Source organism: Cupressus sempervirens, chromosome 1 (assembly GCF_028749045.1).
Source record: "Cupressus sempervirens isolate cs-2001-9-10 chromosome 1, ASM2874904v1, whole genome shotgun sequence".
NCBI classification, from domain to species: Eukaryota; Viridiplantae; Streptophyta; class Pinopsida; order Cupressales; family Cupressaceae; genus Cupressus; species Cupressus sempervirens.
Window position 1 is genome coordinate 773,992,984 of NC_143118.1, and position 16,322 is coordinate 774,009,305.

Here is a 16,322-nt window from a genome sequence, read left to right on the forward strand (position 1 = left end):
ATTTGATAAGTTGAATTTAAATAAATATTATCTATTAATCTATTTAAAATATTTTGGTAAATACTATGTTATTTAAATTGAAAGTTATTAATAATCTAATTTGTTAACATAAGATTATTTTTGAATAAATTAATTTCATTATCGAGCACCTATCAGCTTATTGTTGCAAGCACAATATTTTGTATTTCTCTTTTTCCAAAAATTAAATTTTTGACAGAAAATTTGTCAAGTGGCCGAAAAAGTTGTTAGTTTGGTTGGAAAATTGTAAATCATTCTCATTAATTATTTACTAGCCAATTTATCTCACTCCACTTTTAACTCTTGCTTTGATATTTATTAGTTGTTATCTCTACTTTTAACTATTATTTTTCTTTTTCTATTTATTTAAAAAATTAATTATTTGTAATCTCCACATTAGCTCATGTTGTCATCTTTATTTATTTAACTTTAGATTTTTAAAATTAATTTAAATTTTAGTGTTTAAATTATTTTTTATATTAGTTTAGTTTTTTCTTTAAATATTGTTTTTTAGTTTCTATAATTTATTTAGTCATTAGAATATTTTTTAGAGACATGGCTATTTTTTCATATTATTTTTATTTCTCTTATTAATTTTTCATAAAAGATATTTTGATGGGGTTTTTTAAATGATTATTTTTTCCATATTTGATCAATTGAATTTAAATAAATAATATTTATTTTTCTTTTTTTTCTTTTTACTAAATATTATTAACGTTGATAGGTATTCTACAATGGCAGAATGGGTGTAGTGGGATGGTGTGAGTGTGTTAATGTTAATGTTAACTTTTATTCTTCTAAATTAAATTTGACAACCATCTACATGTAAAAAGTTTCAAACTTATTATAAACAGAGTATACTTTTAAAAATAATTAAATGTATACCACATAAAATTGTTTAAATTATAACATTTAGAGATATAAATCATCCATTTTTAAGATATCAAACTAAAAAGCTTAAGTTAGTAAAAAACTAAATAAATGAAAATAAAGGAAATATAAATAATTTTAGATGTAGTAAATTAAATTATAATTATTTTGTAATGGATATCTATGGACATTTTTTTAGATAGATTTATTTAAGATATCTATACTAGTCTTATTTAAATTGAAAATATTAATAATTAATGTGATCAAATTTTCACAATCCATCATAGTTTTGTGAATCAGTTTCTGGATTAGATTGTGTGACAATTTTTACCATCAACGTTTCGAATCACACTACGTGATCCATCATCAGGATGAGAGAGCAAGAGATGTCAAACAAAATAAGTGATGATGGATCACGTAGTGTGATTCGAAACGTTGATGGTAAAAATTGTCACACAATCTAATCCAGAAACTGATTCACAAAAATATTAATAATATAATTTGTTCACATAAGATTATATTTTAAGTCTCCACTTTTAACTATTCTTTTTCTTTTCCTATTTATTTAAAAAGTACTTACTTGCAATCTCCACATTAACTCATGTGGTGATATCTATTTATTTAACTTTTGATTTTTAAAATTGATTTAGGTTTTAACTTTTAAATGATTTTAATTTTTTTTTTAATATTAGTTTAGTTTTTCCTTTAAATATTTTTTTACTTTCTATAATTTATTTAGTTAATATAATATTTGTTAGAGATGTTATTTTTATTTTATTTTTTTGGTATTTCTCTTATTAATTTTTCATAATAGATTTTTTTTATAAAGTTTTTATTAATAAATTTTCTAAAAACATTTGATAAATTGAATTTAAATAAATAATATTTATTAATCTATTTAAAAGATTTTAGTAGATATTATGGTATTTAAATTGAAAATTATTAATAATCTAATTTTTCACATAAGATCATATTTTTAAAAATAATTTTATTATCGAGCACCTATAGGTGTGCAATTGCTAGTTTTTAAAATATTTTATAACCAACTTAAATAAAAATTTAAAACTTAGTAATTAATTATTTAAATTATATATATATATATATATATTCTAAATATTAAAAGGTGACAGCTTATAATTTCTACTTACATAAAAATTAAATATTAAAAATTAATTTTTAAATGAATATCAAAATTTGACCAATTTAATTCAAACTTTTATTTTTTTAGAAAATATTATAAGACTTTTGTTACCAATAAAAAATAATATTATAAGACTTTAATTTATTAAATAATAAAAGCTTATTAGATAAATTAGTTACACTGTGGAGATGTGATTACTTCGGGCTTTGGAGAAGTGTTTTGATAATTTGAAATTTTGGTGTAAGATTTAAAGGGATTTTGGTGGATTTTAATGCATTTACAAAATTCTATAACCTAATTTCTACAACTCATTAATCACTGATTTCAACAAAGTATGTTGGCACACCTTCTAGTCCTTGCACAAGGCAGTGACTCAAGCTCTCCCAGAGCTCTTGTTTGTATCCCATTTGAATTGAGATTTTCAGAGTTCTTGGTTTGTGTTACTTAATCCAAACTCTTTTGTTCTTTTGTTTATTTTGTTATTTTGTTCTTTTGTTAAATTTCATTTTTATAATGAAATTTAGATTAAGATTGAGAAACATATGCCTACAATGGCTTTACACAAAAGGAAAATTGAACAAAATCATCATGAGTAGCTTCTACAACCATTTTTGGTAGGCCCATTTCTCAATGAATGTAAAAATAAAGATAGGGGAAGAGACCTAGTAACTGCTCAGGCTAACTTCACATATCTAGAGCTCCTATACCATAAGTTGAATTATGCCAATTTTTTCAGTGCACCTCCGTAGGTGACTCAAGACCTTAAAGTGAAGGTTTCAACACTTGGGAATTTATGGATCTCTTTATAGAGGCTATGGAGTATGAAGTGGTTGAAAAGTGTCATTTTAAAATACTCACATGATACCCATTATGTTCACCCCCCAAATAGCCACTCACCAAAAAAATAGTACTTTTGACACAAATGAACCTATCAACAAGTATGAAAGTTGTGTAATTGACTATCTTTGCATGTATTATCATTTTTTGGGGGCTTTTTAAAAGCAATAGTTGGGTGGTATCTATCACAAAACTCTCATAGTCATTGGACCCCTTGGCGGTTACTGGGTCTCTTCTCGTAGTCCCACTTTTTTGGATGGAATAGAAGCAAGATTATGAAGTAATTTTTACCTCACCATATTTCAAACATATATTTCATACTCATTTTCATTTTCATTTTTTAGACATATTCATACCCATTTTCTTTTTCTAGTGTCACAAACTCTAAAATGAAGAATTACATGATGTTATTGAAGGGTTAACATCTAGGATGGTGTTCCTATAGTTCCAAACAACTAAATTGGTAAAAAAAATCAAAATCACTTCTAGGTCAATTTGTTTGATCTCCAAAAATTTCCTTGAATACATGTTATGCTTTGCCTATTTTCCTTTCTCTCAATAAATATGTGTGAATCAACATGTTAACATAGGTGACCATACATATAGTACATATATACTATATATTACCATAATCCAAAATTGTAGCCATGTTTTGTGTTGGCTCATCACAACTATGTGACTGTAGATTATTTACTTAGATTATACTTATACATTTTTCACGAATACGTTTTATCAAAATTGATTATGTATCAAGAGATCATACCAACCAAATATGTTTCCATTAGTGATGTTACATCTATGCCTTTATTACTGATCTTTTGCCAACATGCAAAATGTAACTTGAAGCATTCCAAAGAGACTATATCTCCAATATGAGAATGGTTGTCCTTTAATTATAACCATTTTCAATAAAAATACTTTGTAATGTTCTCAAAAAATAAATATTCTAAGTGATTTTGGTTCTTACTACTAACCTTATTTTGTGTAAGCCTAAGTTGATTACAAACAATAATGATGTTTCCTCCTATGTATAATGGTGAAGTAACTAGTTTGTTATATCTACTCATAATGTGTCATTTTTAAGGTGTAAGAATGAAGTTTGTCCCTTTTAATGAAAAAAGCACTTTAGTACAAATTATAAATAAAGACTCAATGTGTCATACAAATGCCAAAATATATTTTCCTTTGGCCACAAAACTTGAAATATTGTGGTTGTAGACTATGTTTTTCCTCATTAAAAATATTTCTTCTCCTTGTTTAGAACATATATTATAGTTGGAATATAGGGGGTTTATTTGGTTGTACAATATAAATACTTGACTTAGAACCAAGTTGACCATTTTTAATGTAAGTAGCATGATAGTGGAAATTATAAATTAAAAAGTTCACATTTCATAAAAATGAACATCAAATATGTTTTTCTTTCGCCATGAAACATGAAATATTGTTATTGTAGAATATGCTTTTCATTTAAAAATATATATTCTTCTTCTTGTGTAGAACATATATTATAGTTGGAGCATAGGGATTTATCTAATTGTACAATATAAATTCTTGACCTAGGCAATTTTGTTTTAGGATACAATTTATTCCTTACTTTGATGGAGTTTGTACAATTTGTAAATAATGTTGAGTTGATTACTCAATATGTTATGGGTTGGAACATAACAAATGTTATTCAAAGTTTGGAAATAATACTTGTCTCAAAAAATAAAAGGGACTACAGATTGTTCATTTCCTTAGTTAATTTTATAAGAGCAATATAATATGTTAAATTAATGTCTCATTATAACCTCATGTATTTGAATTAAAAATAGAACACATTATATTTTTCATTATATTACCTTAGACAATATTGTCATATTAACAAAATTCAAATTCAATGTTGGAACTTCAATAAATTGATTAAAAACAAGTATATATTTTCATTTTTCTAATATTCAAATTCAAATTTTATTTTATATAATTACTATTCTAAATTTTTTATTTGACTTTCCAAAGCATATACATGGGATATTTTTTTCAAATGAGTAATTAATCAATTTAAACTTGTTTATGTTTGGAATAGTTGGGTAAAAATTGAAAATAATACTATATAAATGCACCTTAAAATAGCAGTGACAAGAATCACATTAGACTAGAAAACATATTTGATTGGAAAATTTAATAGTTCTATTATAACTATTGAAGAATATTTGTATAGTTTCATTTGATCTTATGTAGTGATTGCATATTTTAAGCATAATATGAAAAAAAAACTCTAGTGTTTGGAATTTAAAAAATATGTTGATGTGTATTTTATCTATCTTTTAAGATGAGCTCTTGAATTCTGGAACACAACCACTAGTTTTGGTACTTTATAAATCCAACACATCACCACCTTTAAGGTCAAATTATATGATATAATATAGAATAAAGTACACTCATTCTTAGAGAAGGTAATGGTTACATAATCTTGTCATGCCCAAAATATATGGCAAAACACACAACAATTTTTTTATTATTAAGAATTAATTAAGATAATAAAGTCGACAAGGTTCAAATGATTAATTATAATGGAACTAATTGTTCAAGGAGATTGAAATTAAGATAACCAAAGGTACTAGAAGATAGAAGCAAGTTCACATAGGTATACAGAGGTGACAACTCAGTTGAAACATAACAAAAAATAGATGGTTTGTATGGACTTAATGTTCCTTAGAAAATTTATTTATTTAATTTAAACGACAAATTCATTTAACATTAAGAGACTCTGAAAACTCTAGGAGGTCAATTAAATTTAACTATTCAACCATGCTAACTTTTTTTTTTTTTTTTTTTTCAACTTTAATCCAACATCTAGACTAATCTTAGATAAACACGTACAATAGGGGCAACTTTTTTATCGATTATAGTATTTATATTTTAATTTATAATTTCCTCCAACATACTTATAACAATCTTATTTATTAATTTATCATTTGCAATTAAAATCGAAGGCTAGGATAATTTCAATTAAACCTATAGGTAAATCTAAACTTTTTTTAAACTATTATAGAATTTAGGTCCACATTAATATCGCCAATATAAAAAAAAAAAAAATCAATCTAATAATCTCACCATTATATGACACTAATTAGTAACATAAAATGAAAATTCATCTATAAATTTAAAAAAAACTAAAATAAAACTAACTAATTTATAACTATCTTAAAATAACACAAAACCACTTTCTAAAACTATTTCTAACATTTTTACTAACACTAAAATATTATATTTCTTCCTAACATTATCAACAACTACTAATCTAATTATGGATTCAATGACACTATTAATTTTTAAAAAAATAACAAATCTACTAACTAAAAAAAACTAGCTCATGCATTGAGTTACTAACAATTTATTGAAAATGCATATTACTTACTAAATTAACTTAAAACTAACAAAATAAGTAATGACAACTCCTAACATTAAATTAACCAAACAAATCTTAATACTATCCTAAGCTACCAACTACCTAAACTAACCTACAACACTTACTAGCCAAGTAGCCTAGCCACCACTTGGCTCCCTCCCATCTTATCCCATGTTGCCCGAGGTACTTCCACGCTGACTTGGGTCTGTCAGCTCAGACCTGTCTCCTCCTTGCCCTTGCATGAGTTGCGATTCAACCAAACAACATGTGCATGAGAAGAAAAAGGTATGGGGGGTAGGTGGAAGGTGAAGATTTAATGATTTAAAAAAAAAAAAAATCTTTTTTGCAACCCCCCCTTCCATGATATGACATGTCAACAGTGAAATGATATGGCGCGAGTACCCTTGCTCACACTTAGGCCTTAAATGGGATAGATAAAACTAATAAAGTAAGAGAATGGGGCAAGGCAATGTAGTGGGTAGATTTGATATTTTTTTTAATTTATTTATAAAAAAAATTGATAGGTAGCAAACTCTAGACTAGTACCTTGCCCTATAGTTATATGGAGTTTAATGCTAATGGGCACTATGCCCAAATTTGGTAGGAGAGGATTTGGAGCTAGATTTAGTGATGGCTAGATAGCAATAGGAGTAAATGCCAAAAGTTTTGTTGTTGAGAGAAGGCCATAAGATTTGCATTGACATATGCATTTATATGTTTTTATATTGAGTTTATTTAATTTATATTGCATAAAGAATTACCAAATGATTTTAGTTGAGATTCAAAGGGGAATAACTCAGAGAATATTCTCTGTGACTAGGGGAATATAAACTTTTCTCCATACATTTTCTAGAGAGGGTTTTTAACTCCTGGAGATACACATTTTTCATTAGAAGCCAATTTTGTCTAAGTGTCGACATGGTTTGTTTCTTGCCATATATATATATATATATATTTTTTATTTTTTTTTTATTTTTTTTTTTAATTTTTTATTTTTTTGTTATACTAAGAGTGACTACTAACCAAATGACCACATTGATTCCTTCAACAAACATACCAATACAAGGAAGTGCATACGGTTATATTTTATCTTTCTCTCCTATTATTTGTGTTTTATAAATCATCACATAGCAAGGTATATGTTCCTTTATAACCAAAATTCATGGTGATGCATAATTCTTAATCAAATTTTGATTGTATCAATTACAAATTTTAACAAGAAGAGAGATAGCTTTGTGATCACAATGTAGGATTTTTATTTCCTCTTAATACTTAAACATCAAATTGGGAACTTCAACATATCAAATTGCTTTTCATTAATGTAATTGAAAACTTGAAAATTCATAATTCAAGACATTACATATCATTCTATTTTCTTACATACATATGCAAAATTTGAAATCACATGAGAGCAATACAAGGAGGTTTTCATAATCTTTTTTTTTCTCTATTATTCATCCTGGTTCAAGGCTCCATCAGGAAAGAACCAGTAAGAAAACCTGATGTCTTTGCCAATACATCAAAATTCAAATATATTTTACATAATATTACAATTCAAATAGATTCTCTTCAAGGGCTTTCCCAGGAGAACTTTTCCAATGTCTTCAATGCATCAAGGGAACCATGGGAGAGATAAGAACAAACATAGAAGTAAAACAATACAATAAGATGAACAATTCAAGCATGCATTCCCAACTCAATTTACACAATAGGTCCAACAATGAACCAAAATAGGGGGGAGGTGGATTTTCTCAATAGAAGATGTCAATCACCATACCATAACATAGCCCTTTCGGGGCCAACATTCAAGAACTTCCATTCTTCTAAAAATGCCCTTTCGAGGCCAATATATCAAGAGTATTCATTCCTTCCCTTCTTCAAGAATTCAAATTTTCATACAAGGTATGGGATGACAAGTAGGGGCCCATACACCCTACCCTTCTTCCCTCCTCTCACCATGAGAGGAGACTCTACACTATTGAGGTCCAACTAAGGCCCTTCCCCCAAACATGGCCACTTCTTCCTTATCTAAAGGTGAGTGATGCCAAAACAATCCCCATGATATCCCCTCAAAAACACAAAACATCAAAGCAAGCATGAGAATAACATCAAAAGAAAACAAGTTAAGATCCCTCCCAATCAACCCCAACACCCAAGCAAGCAATACAAAAACAACACAATTCCTTATGCATGATTCAAACAAGATTCAAGCATGACAAATGAAGAAAACAATTCAAATAAGTGAGGAACTCCTACCTTCACCAAACGAGTTATGGCAAAATGGTGGTTTGAGAAGAGCTTTTCCCTTCTCTTCCTTCAATCTTCAAACTTTCTTCAAAACTAAAGATTGGGTAACAACCCCAAAAATCCTCCAAAATGCCTCTAAGTATGATCCTCAACTCAACTAGACTTCAAGTAACCTCAAGATGGAGTTTGAGTCACCAACTCAAGAGGGAGATAATCAATTTTCGCAATCAACCAAAAATAGGATTTTTGAGTGATCCTAAAAGTCAACCAAAGAGACTAAGGGGTTGGAAAGTGCTCCCCACCCACATCCTTACTCCTAGGGTACTTAAATTTAACATTTTTAAGCCTTAAAGACTTAATAGGAACAAATAAAAGCTAGGAGAATAATAAAACCAAATAACAATCTTTTAAAGATAGACAATGCAAATATAGCACAAATGAACAAGGTGTTCAGTTCTATCTTTCCATTGGATTTCTCGGCTAAACTTCCTGCACACTCATTGCACACATCTGTAGTTTGAGACACACACACACACACACATAGATAGATAAAACTACGCATCAAGAAATTCATGTAATTTAAAACATCCATTTTTCTATAATTCAATTATTCATCTTATTTTATTCATTAAAATTGGAAGAATTCAAAGGGTTAGTTTTGCATTCATTCACTTCATCATCATACATGTTCATAAAGCATTAAATGATCGAAACAAATATTTAAAAGTAAAGCATCATGTACATCATAAATAGCATAATAATTTTTAGTGCATCAAATAATGTTCTAACATATCAAGTCATGAGTATCAAAATAATAATGTATCATCGATGCTAGGATGTGTCAGGGTGAGGCCTCACATCCTCCCCCACTAGGCATGAACTTCCTCCTAGAGATCATAAAAAAGATATGGGTACTGAGATCGCATATGTGCCACATCCTCCCATGAAGTTGTAACCTCATCATAGCAATCCCACTAGATCCTAACCTATCTAGCTCTCGACCTCGAAGTGCTAGGGTCCGTCGGGCAATAATACGAATAGGCTCCAGTGCTAATTGGCCGTCTAACTCCACCTGTAAAGAATCCCAATCTATAATATGAGACTCATCATAAATGTATCCTCTAAGTACTAAAATGTGAAACATATCATGGATGTGTGATAGGCTAGGTGGCAAGGCTAAATGGTAGGCAATTGGTCCTATGCTCTCTAGGGTCTCGAACGGTCCAATGAACTGGGGTGCCAACTTAGAGCCCTTTTCGAATCAAATCAGACTCTTGTGTGGCTGCACCCTCAAGAAAACTCTATCCCCAACCTGATACTCTTGATCTATCCTCTTCGCATTAGCATACTTCTTTTGCCAATCCTATGCCTCTCTTAGGCGTTGTTGAATCAGAGTCACCTGCTGCTCCATCTCCTTAAATAACTAAGGGCCAATAGATACTCAATCCTCGATCCTATCCCAACTCAAAGGAATCCTACAAGGTCTTCCATACAAGGCCTCATAAGGTGGCATACCTATGGAGGAATGGTGCCCACTGTCATAGGAAAACTCAACAAGGTGTAGGTATTTCTCCCACTTGACCTGATGGTCCATCACGTACATATGCAACATGTCCTCCAAAACTTGATTCACTCGCTCCATCTGCTCATCGATCTGAGGATGGTACACTTTACTAAAATTGAGCCTAGTACCCAATGCTATCTGCAACTCTCTCCAAAACGATGAGGTGAATAGTGAGTCCCTATCAGAGATGATCTTATGGGGAACGCAATGAAGTCTGACAATATCCTATAGAAACACCTAAGCTATGTTCTATGTTGTATATTTAGTATGCATGGGAGAGAAGTGGGCAACCTTGGTCAACGTGTCAACTATCACCAAAATGGCATCATGGCGATGAGATGACAAGGGGAGACCAACAATAAAGTCCATAGATATAATATCCCACTTCCATTCTGCAATCTCATGAGGTTAAAGGAGCCCACCAGGATGATGATGCTCTGCCTTCACCATCTGGCACTCGAGGCATCTCGCAACTATGTTAGCAATCTAGACTCTCATGCCTGGTCAATGATATAACTGTCTCAAATTTACATGTAACTTCTTAACAGTGGGGTGATCTACATAAGGTGCTCTGTGAGCCTCAAGTATAATGAACTCTTGCAAACCCCCAATGGAAGGTACATACATACGTCCTTTATGATGCAAGATTCCATCGAACTCCAAGGAATACTCTGAATACTTCCCTTCTAAGGGCCTCTGAGCATGTACCACCTGACTAACCTCTGCATAAAGCACATCTGATGGCAAATGCTAAAGAATCTTCTCTCTCAAATCAGTACTAGTAGTCATAGATGATAACTCATGGCATCTTCTACTTAAGGCATCTACAACTAAATTCTCTTTCCCCTTGATGTAATGAACATCAAAATCATACTCACAGAGGAACTCCATCCACCTTCTCTATCTAGCATTAAGGTTCGGCTGTGTGAATATGTACTGTAAGCTCTGGTGATCGAAATGAAGCTCAAATCTATGACCTAGTAGGAAGTGTTGCCACCTCACTAAAGCATGAACCACTACTGCAAGTTCTAGGTCGTGAGTAGGATAATTGAGTTCATGAGTCTTTAAATTCCTAGACTCAAAGGAAATAGGTTGGCCTTCCTGCATAAGAACTGCCCCTATAGCATCCAAAGATGCATCAGTGCACACCACAAAATCTGCAGATGGATCAGGTACTGTGAGAATCAGTGCACTCATGAGGGATCTTTTGAGCTCTTGGAAAGCTCTATCACACTTCTCTGTCCACTCATACTTCTTTCCCTTCTTCTAAAGAGATGTGATGGGGTGTACCAATCTAGAGAATCCTGCAATGAAGCGTCGATAATAGCCTGCTAGTCCCATAAAGCTACTCACCTCAGTGACACTGGTGGGTGCTAGCCAATCCATGATGGCCCTAATCTTTGATGGGTTTAGTGAGACACCATCACCTGATATGACATGACCCAAATAATGTATCTCAGGTCTAAAGAATGCAGACTTCGACAAGCTACCAAACAACTGATTCTCCCTCAACTTCTGCAATACCTGTCTCAAGTAATATTTGTGCTCCTTCTCATCACGAGAATATATCAAGATGTCATCTAGGAAAACAACCAAAAAATTATCCAAAAAGGTACAAAATACTCCATTCATGAGGCTCATGAATACAGCTAGAGCATTTGTGAGGCCAAACAGTACCATGATGAACTTGTAGTGACCATACATAGTACGAAATGTAGTCTTAGGGATATCACTATCCAGAATCCTCAATTGATGATAACCTTACTTGAGATCAATCTTTGAAAACACTTGAGCACCCTGCAACTGATCGAAGAGGTCATCAATCCTAAGAAGAGGGTATTAGTTCTTGATGGTTACTTTTTTCAATTGCCAATAATCGATACACAATCTAAGTGATCCATCCTTCTTCTTAAGGAAGATCACTGGTGCACCCCAAGGTGACACACTAGGTCGAATATGCCCCTTCTCTAAGAGTTCCTCCAACTGAATCTTTAGTTCACTAAGCTCATGAGTAGTCATCCTGTAAGGCACTCTCAACACTAGTGCTGCTCCTGGCACAAGATCAATATGAAAATCCATTGCTCTAGGTGGAGGCCTACTAGGGAGCTCTGAAGGAAAAACATCTACAAACTCCTGAAATATAAGAAAATCATTGAGGGATGACTCCCCCTCTAAATCTTCCTCCCTATCATTGATGGTGATAGTGAACAACTTACATCCCTTTTGCATGCAGCATCTAAGCTACATAATAGAAATCATATGAAGCGATATGGGTCTCTTAACCCCAAGGATCACTCTAGTGATACCATCCACATCCATACATTCCACCCTCTTCTGTCGATAATCCATCTTGGTGTTGTGGGCATAAAGCCAATCCATGCCAAGAACAACATCATAAGAACCTAGAGGGGTAATGCATAGATCAAACATCGTGGACATGTCTCCAATCTGAATCGGGCAACTATGTACCATGGAACTAACTAACACCCTAGCTCCTGAGGCTAACTCTACCTCCCAACTGACATCTTGTCTAACTGCCACTAGCTCGTAATGCTCCACAAAAAAGGGAGATATAAATGAGTCAGTAGCTCCAGAATCAAATAAAATAGTAACCATGCTACCCTGTATACTACCTATAGCCTCAATAACTGTAGCTTGATGCTCAGCCTGGCGATTATCAACTACTGCAAACTCTGTGGGATCTGCCTAAATTACCAACTGTCAGCTCTAAAAATGCCCCTCTCTGACCACTAGAGGATTGTCCCTGACGACACTCTCTAGCTATGTGACCCATGCCACCACAAGTGTAACATGGTCCTTATGTGGAAGATCGTGTACCCTGTGATCCAGACTGTTATGGGCCTCCTGACCTGCTAGATCCACTGAAACCACCCCTAAAAGACTGTTGAGTCTTCACTGGCTGTGACTATGGGGTCTATACTTTCTGATCCTACCTCAGACCTTGTGAATGCCACTGCTGGGGCTTGGAGCCCTGATAACCCTGAGAGGGTTTCTGTTGCTGCTACTGAGGTGTTTGCTACTGAGACTGTTGGCCCTTAGAGGATCCTACTATGTAGTTCTGATTCCCTTTCCAAGGGGGTTTCTGCTGGGTAGAGTTTCAGTTTTGAGACCGATCCCATGACTCTTATCTACCCCGAGTATCCTCTACAACCAGTGCAACCTCAACTACCTGTCTAAAGGTAGTAGGAAAGGCCATACGAACTGGACCCTGAAGGGAGAAATTCAGGCCCATGATAAATCAATGCACTCGTAGTTTATTGTCCTTCATGTACTCGACATAAGGAAGGAGCTTGATAAATCTACTCTCATACTGAGCTACGGTGAGACCCCTCTGATGTAGAGAGTGAAACTCCTCAATATACTTCTATCTAAAGTGCTCGGATAGGTATCTCTCCCTGAATCTCTCTAAGAATGACTCCCATGTGAGGGTATCCATGCACACTCCTATAGTCTCCTCCTGATGCCACCAATTGGAGGCATCTCCCCTCAACTGATGAACTACAAGACATACCTTCAGATTACTCCCATAAGGACGTAATCCAAAGCTTTGCTGAAGACTCTCTAACCAGGCCTCTGCTACTGTCCCCTCTGTGGAACTGGTAAAGTGTGGTGGTCCTAGTTGTATCAGCTCTCTGATATCATCTTCCATATGCCTAGGATGTCTATCGAGTGGTGGTCCTCTTTGATGTATCGACTCACCCTCATGCTCACCCTAACCCTCGACCTGCCTCAATGGAGGATTTCTACTCCTCTCTCTATCTCCAGCCCACCTCCTCCGGTAACCTGTGCTTCCCCTTTGGGAATCTGCTACCCTGGTTGTACTATAGGTGCTACTCTCTACTAGACTATGCCAATCAATGCCTAGAGGGCATCCAAAATATCCTGATTCAAATTCGGTGGTGGAGGTGGTGGTGGTGGAGGTGGTCTATCCTCTTGTCTTGCTCTACCACCTCTCGCCCTATGACCTCTGCCTCGTCGGTTGCTCCAAGTAACAGGAGGCATCCTACACAATTAAAGCTTTAGTTAAGTTCAGAAGCATAATGGTTTAAGGTTCCTAGTGTTGAAACACGGGCTCTGATACGAAAATGTCATGCCAAAAGTATATGGCAAAACAAATGACAAATTTTTTTTTAATAAGAATTAATTAAGATAATAAATTTGACAAGGTTCAAATGATTGATTATAATGGAACTAATTGTTCAAGGAGATTGAAATTAAGATAATTGAAGGTACTAGAAGATAGAAGCAAGTTCACATAAGTATAGAGAGGTGACAACTCAATTGAAACATAACATAAAATAGATTGTTTGGATGGACTTAATGTTCCTTAGAAAATTTATTTATTTAATTTAAATGACAAATTCATTTAATTTTAAGAGACTCTGAAAACTCTAGGAGGTCAATTAAATTTAACTATTCAACCATGCTAACTTTTTTTTTTTTTTTTTGACTTTAATCCATCATCTAGACTAATCTTAGATAAAAACATACAATAGGGGCAACTTTGTTATCGATTATACTATCTATATTTTAATTTATAATTTCCTCCAACATACTTATAACAATCTTATTTATTAATTTATCATTTGCAATTATAATCAAAGGCTAGGATAATTTCAATTAAACCTATAGGTAAATCTAAACTTTGTTTTAAACTATTATAGAATTTAGGTCCACATTAATATCGCCAATATAAAAGTAAAATCAATCTAATAATCTCACCATTATATGACACTAATTAGTAACATAAAATGAAAATTCATCTATAAATTTTTAAAAAACTAAAATAAAACTAACTAATTTATAACTATCTTGAAATAACACAAAACCACTTGCTAAAACTATTTCTAACATTTTTACTAACACTAAAACATTGTATTTCTTCCTAACATTATCAACAACTACTAATCTAATTATGGATTCAATGACACTCTTAAGTTTAAAAAAAATAACAAATCTACTAACCAAAAAAAACTAGCACATGCATTGAGTTACTAACAATTTATTGAAAATGCATATTACTTACTAAATTAGCTTAAAACTAACTCAATAAGTAATGACAACTCCTAACATTAAATTAACCAAACAAATCTTAATACTATCCTAAGCTACCAACTACCTAAACTAACCTACAACACTTACTAGCCAAGTGGCCTAGCCACCACTTGGCTCCCTCCCATCTTATCCCATGCTGCCCGAGGTACTTCCACGCTGACCTGGGTCTATCAGTGCAGACCTGTCCCCTCCTTGACCTTGCGTGAGTTGGAATTCAACCAAACAACATGCACATGAGAGGAAAAAGGTATGTGGGGTAGGTGGAAGGTGAAGAGATAATGATTTTCTTTTAAAAAGTTCTTTTTTACATCCCCCACCCCCCCCTACCATGATATGACATGTCAACAGTGACATGATATGGCACCAGTACCCTTGCTCATGCTTAGGCCTTAAATGGGATAGGTAAAACAAATAAAGTAAGAGAATGGGGCAAGGTAATGTAGTGGGTTGCTTTGATATTTTTATTTTTTTTGATCTATAAAAAAATTGATAGGTAGCAAACCCTAGGCTAGTACCTTGCCCTATAGCTATATGGAGTTTAATTCTAATGGGGACTGTGGCCAAATTTGGCAGGAGAGGTTTTGGAGCTAGATTTAGTGATGGCTAGATAGCCATAGGAGTAAATGCCAAAAGTTTTGTTGTTGAGAGAAGGCCATAAGATTTGCATTGAGATATGCATTTATATGTTTTTATATTGAGTTTATTTAATTTATATTGCATAAAGAATTGCCAAATAATTTTAGTTGAGATTCAAAGGGGAATAATGCAGAGAATATTCTTTGTGACTAGGGGAATTAAAATTTTTCTCCATACATTTTCCAAAGATGGTTTTTAACTCCTAGAGATACACAGTTTTCATTAGAAGCCAATTTTGTCTAAGTGTTGACATGGTTTGTTTCTTGCCATTTTTTATTTTTTTTTGTTATACTAAGAATGACTTCTAACCAAATGACCACATTGATTCCTTCAACAAACATACCAATACAAGGAAGTGCACAATGTTATATTTTGTCTTTCTTTCCTATTATTTGTGTTTTATAAATCATCACATAGCAAGGTATATGTTCCTTTATAACCAAAATTCATGGTGATGCATAATTATTAATCAAATTTTGATTGTGTCAATTATGAATTTTAACAAGAAGAGAGATAACTTTGTGATCACAATGTAGGAT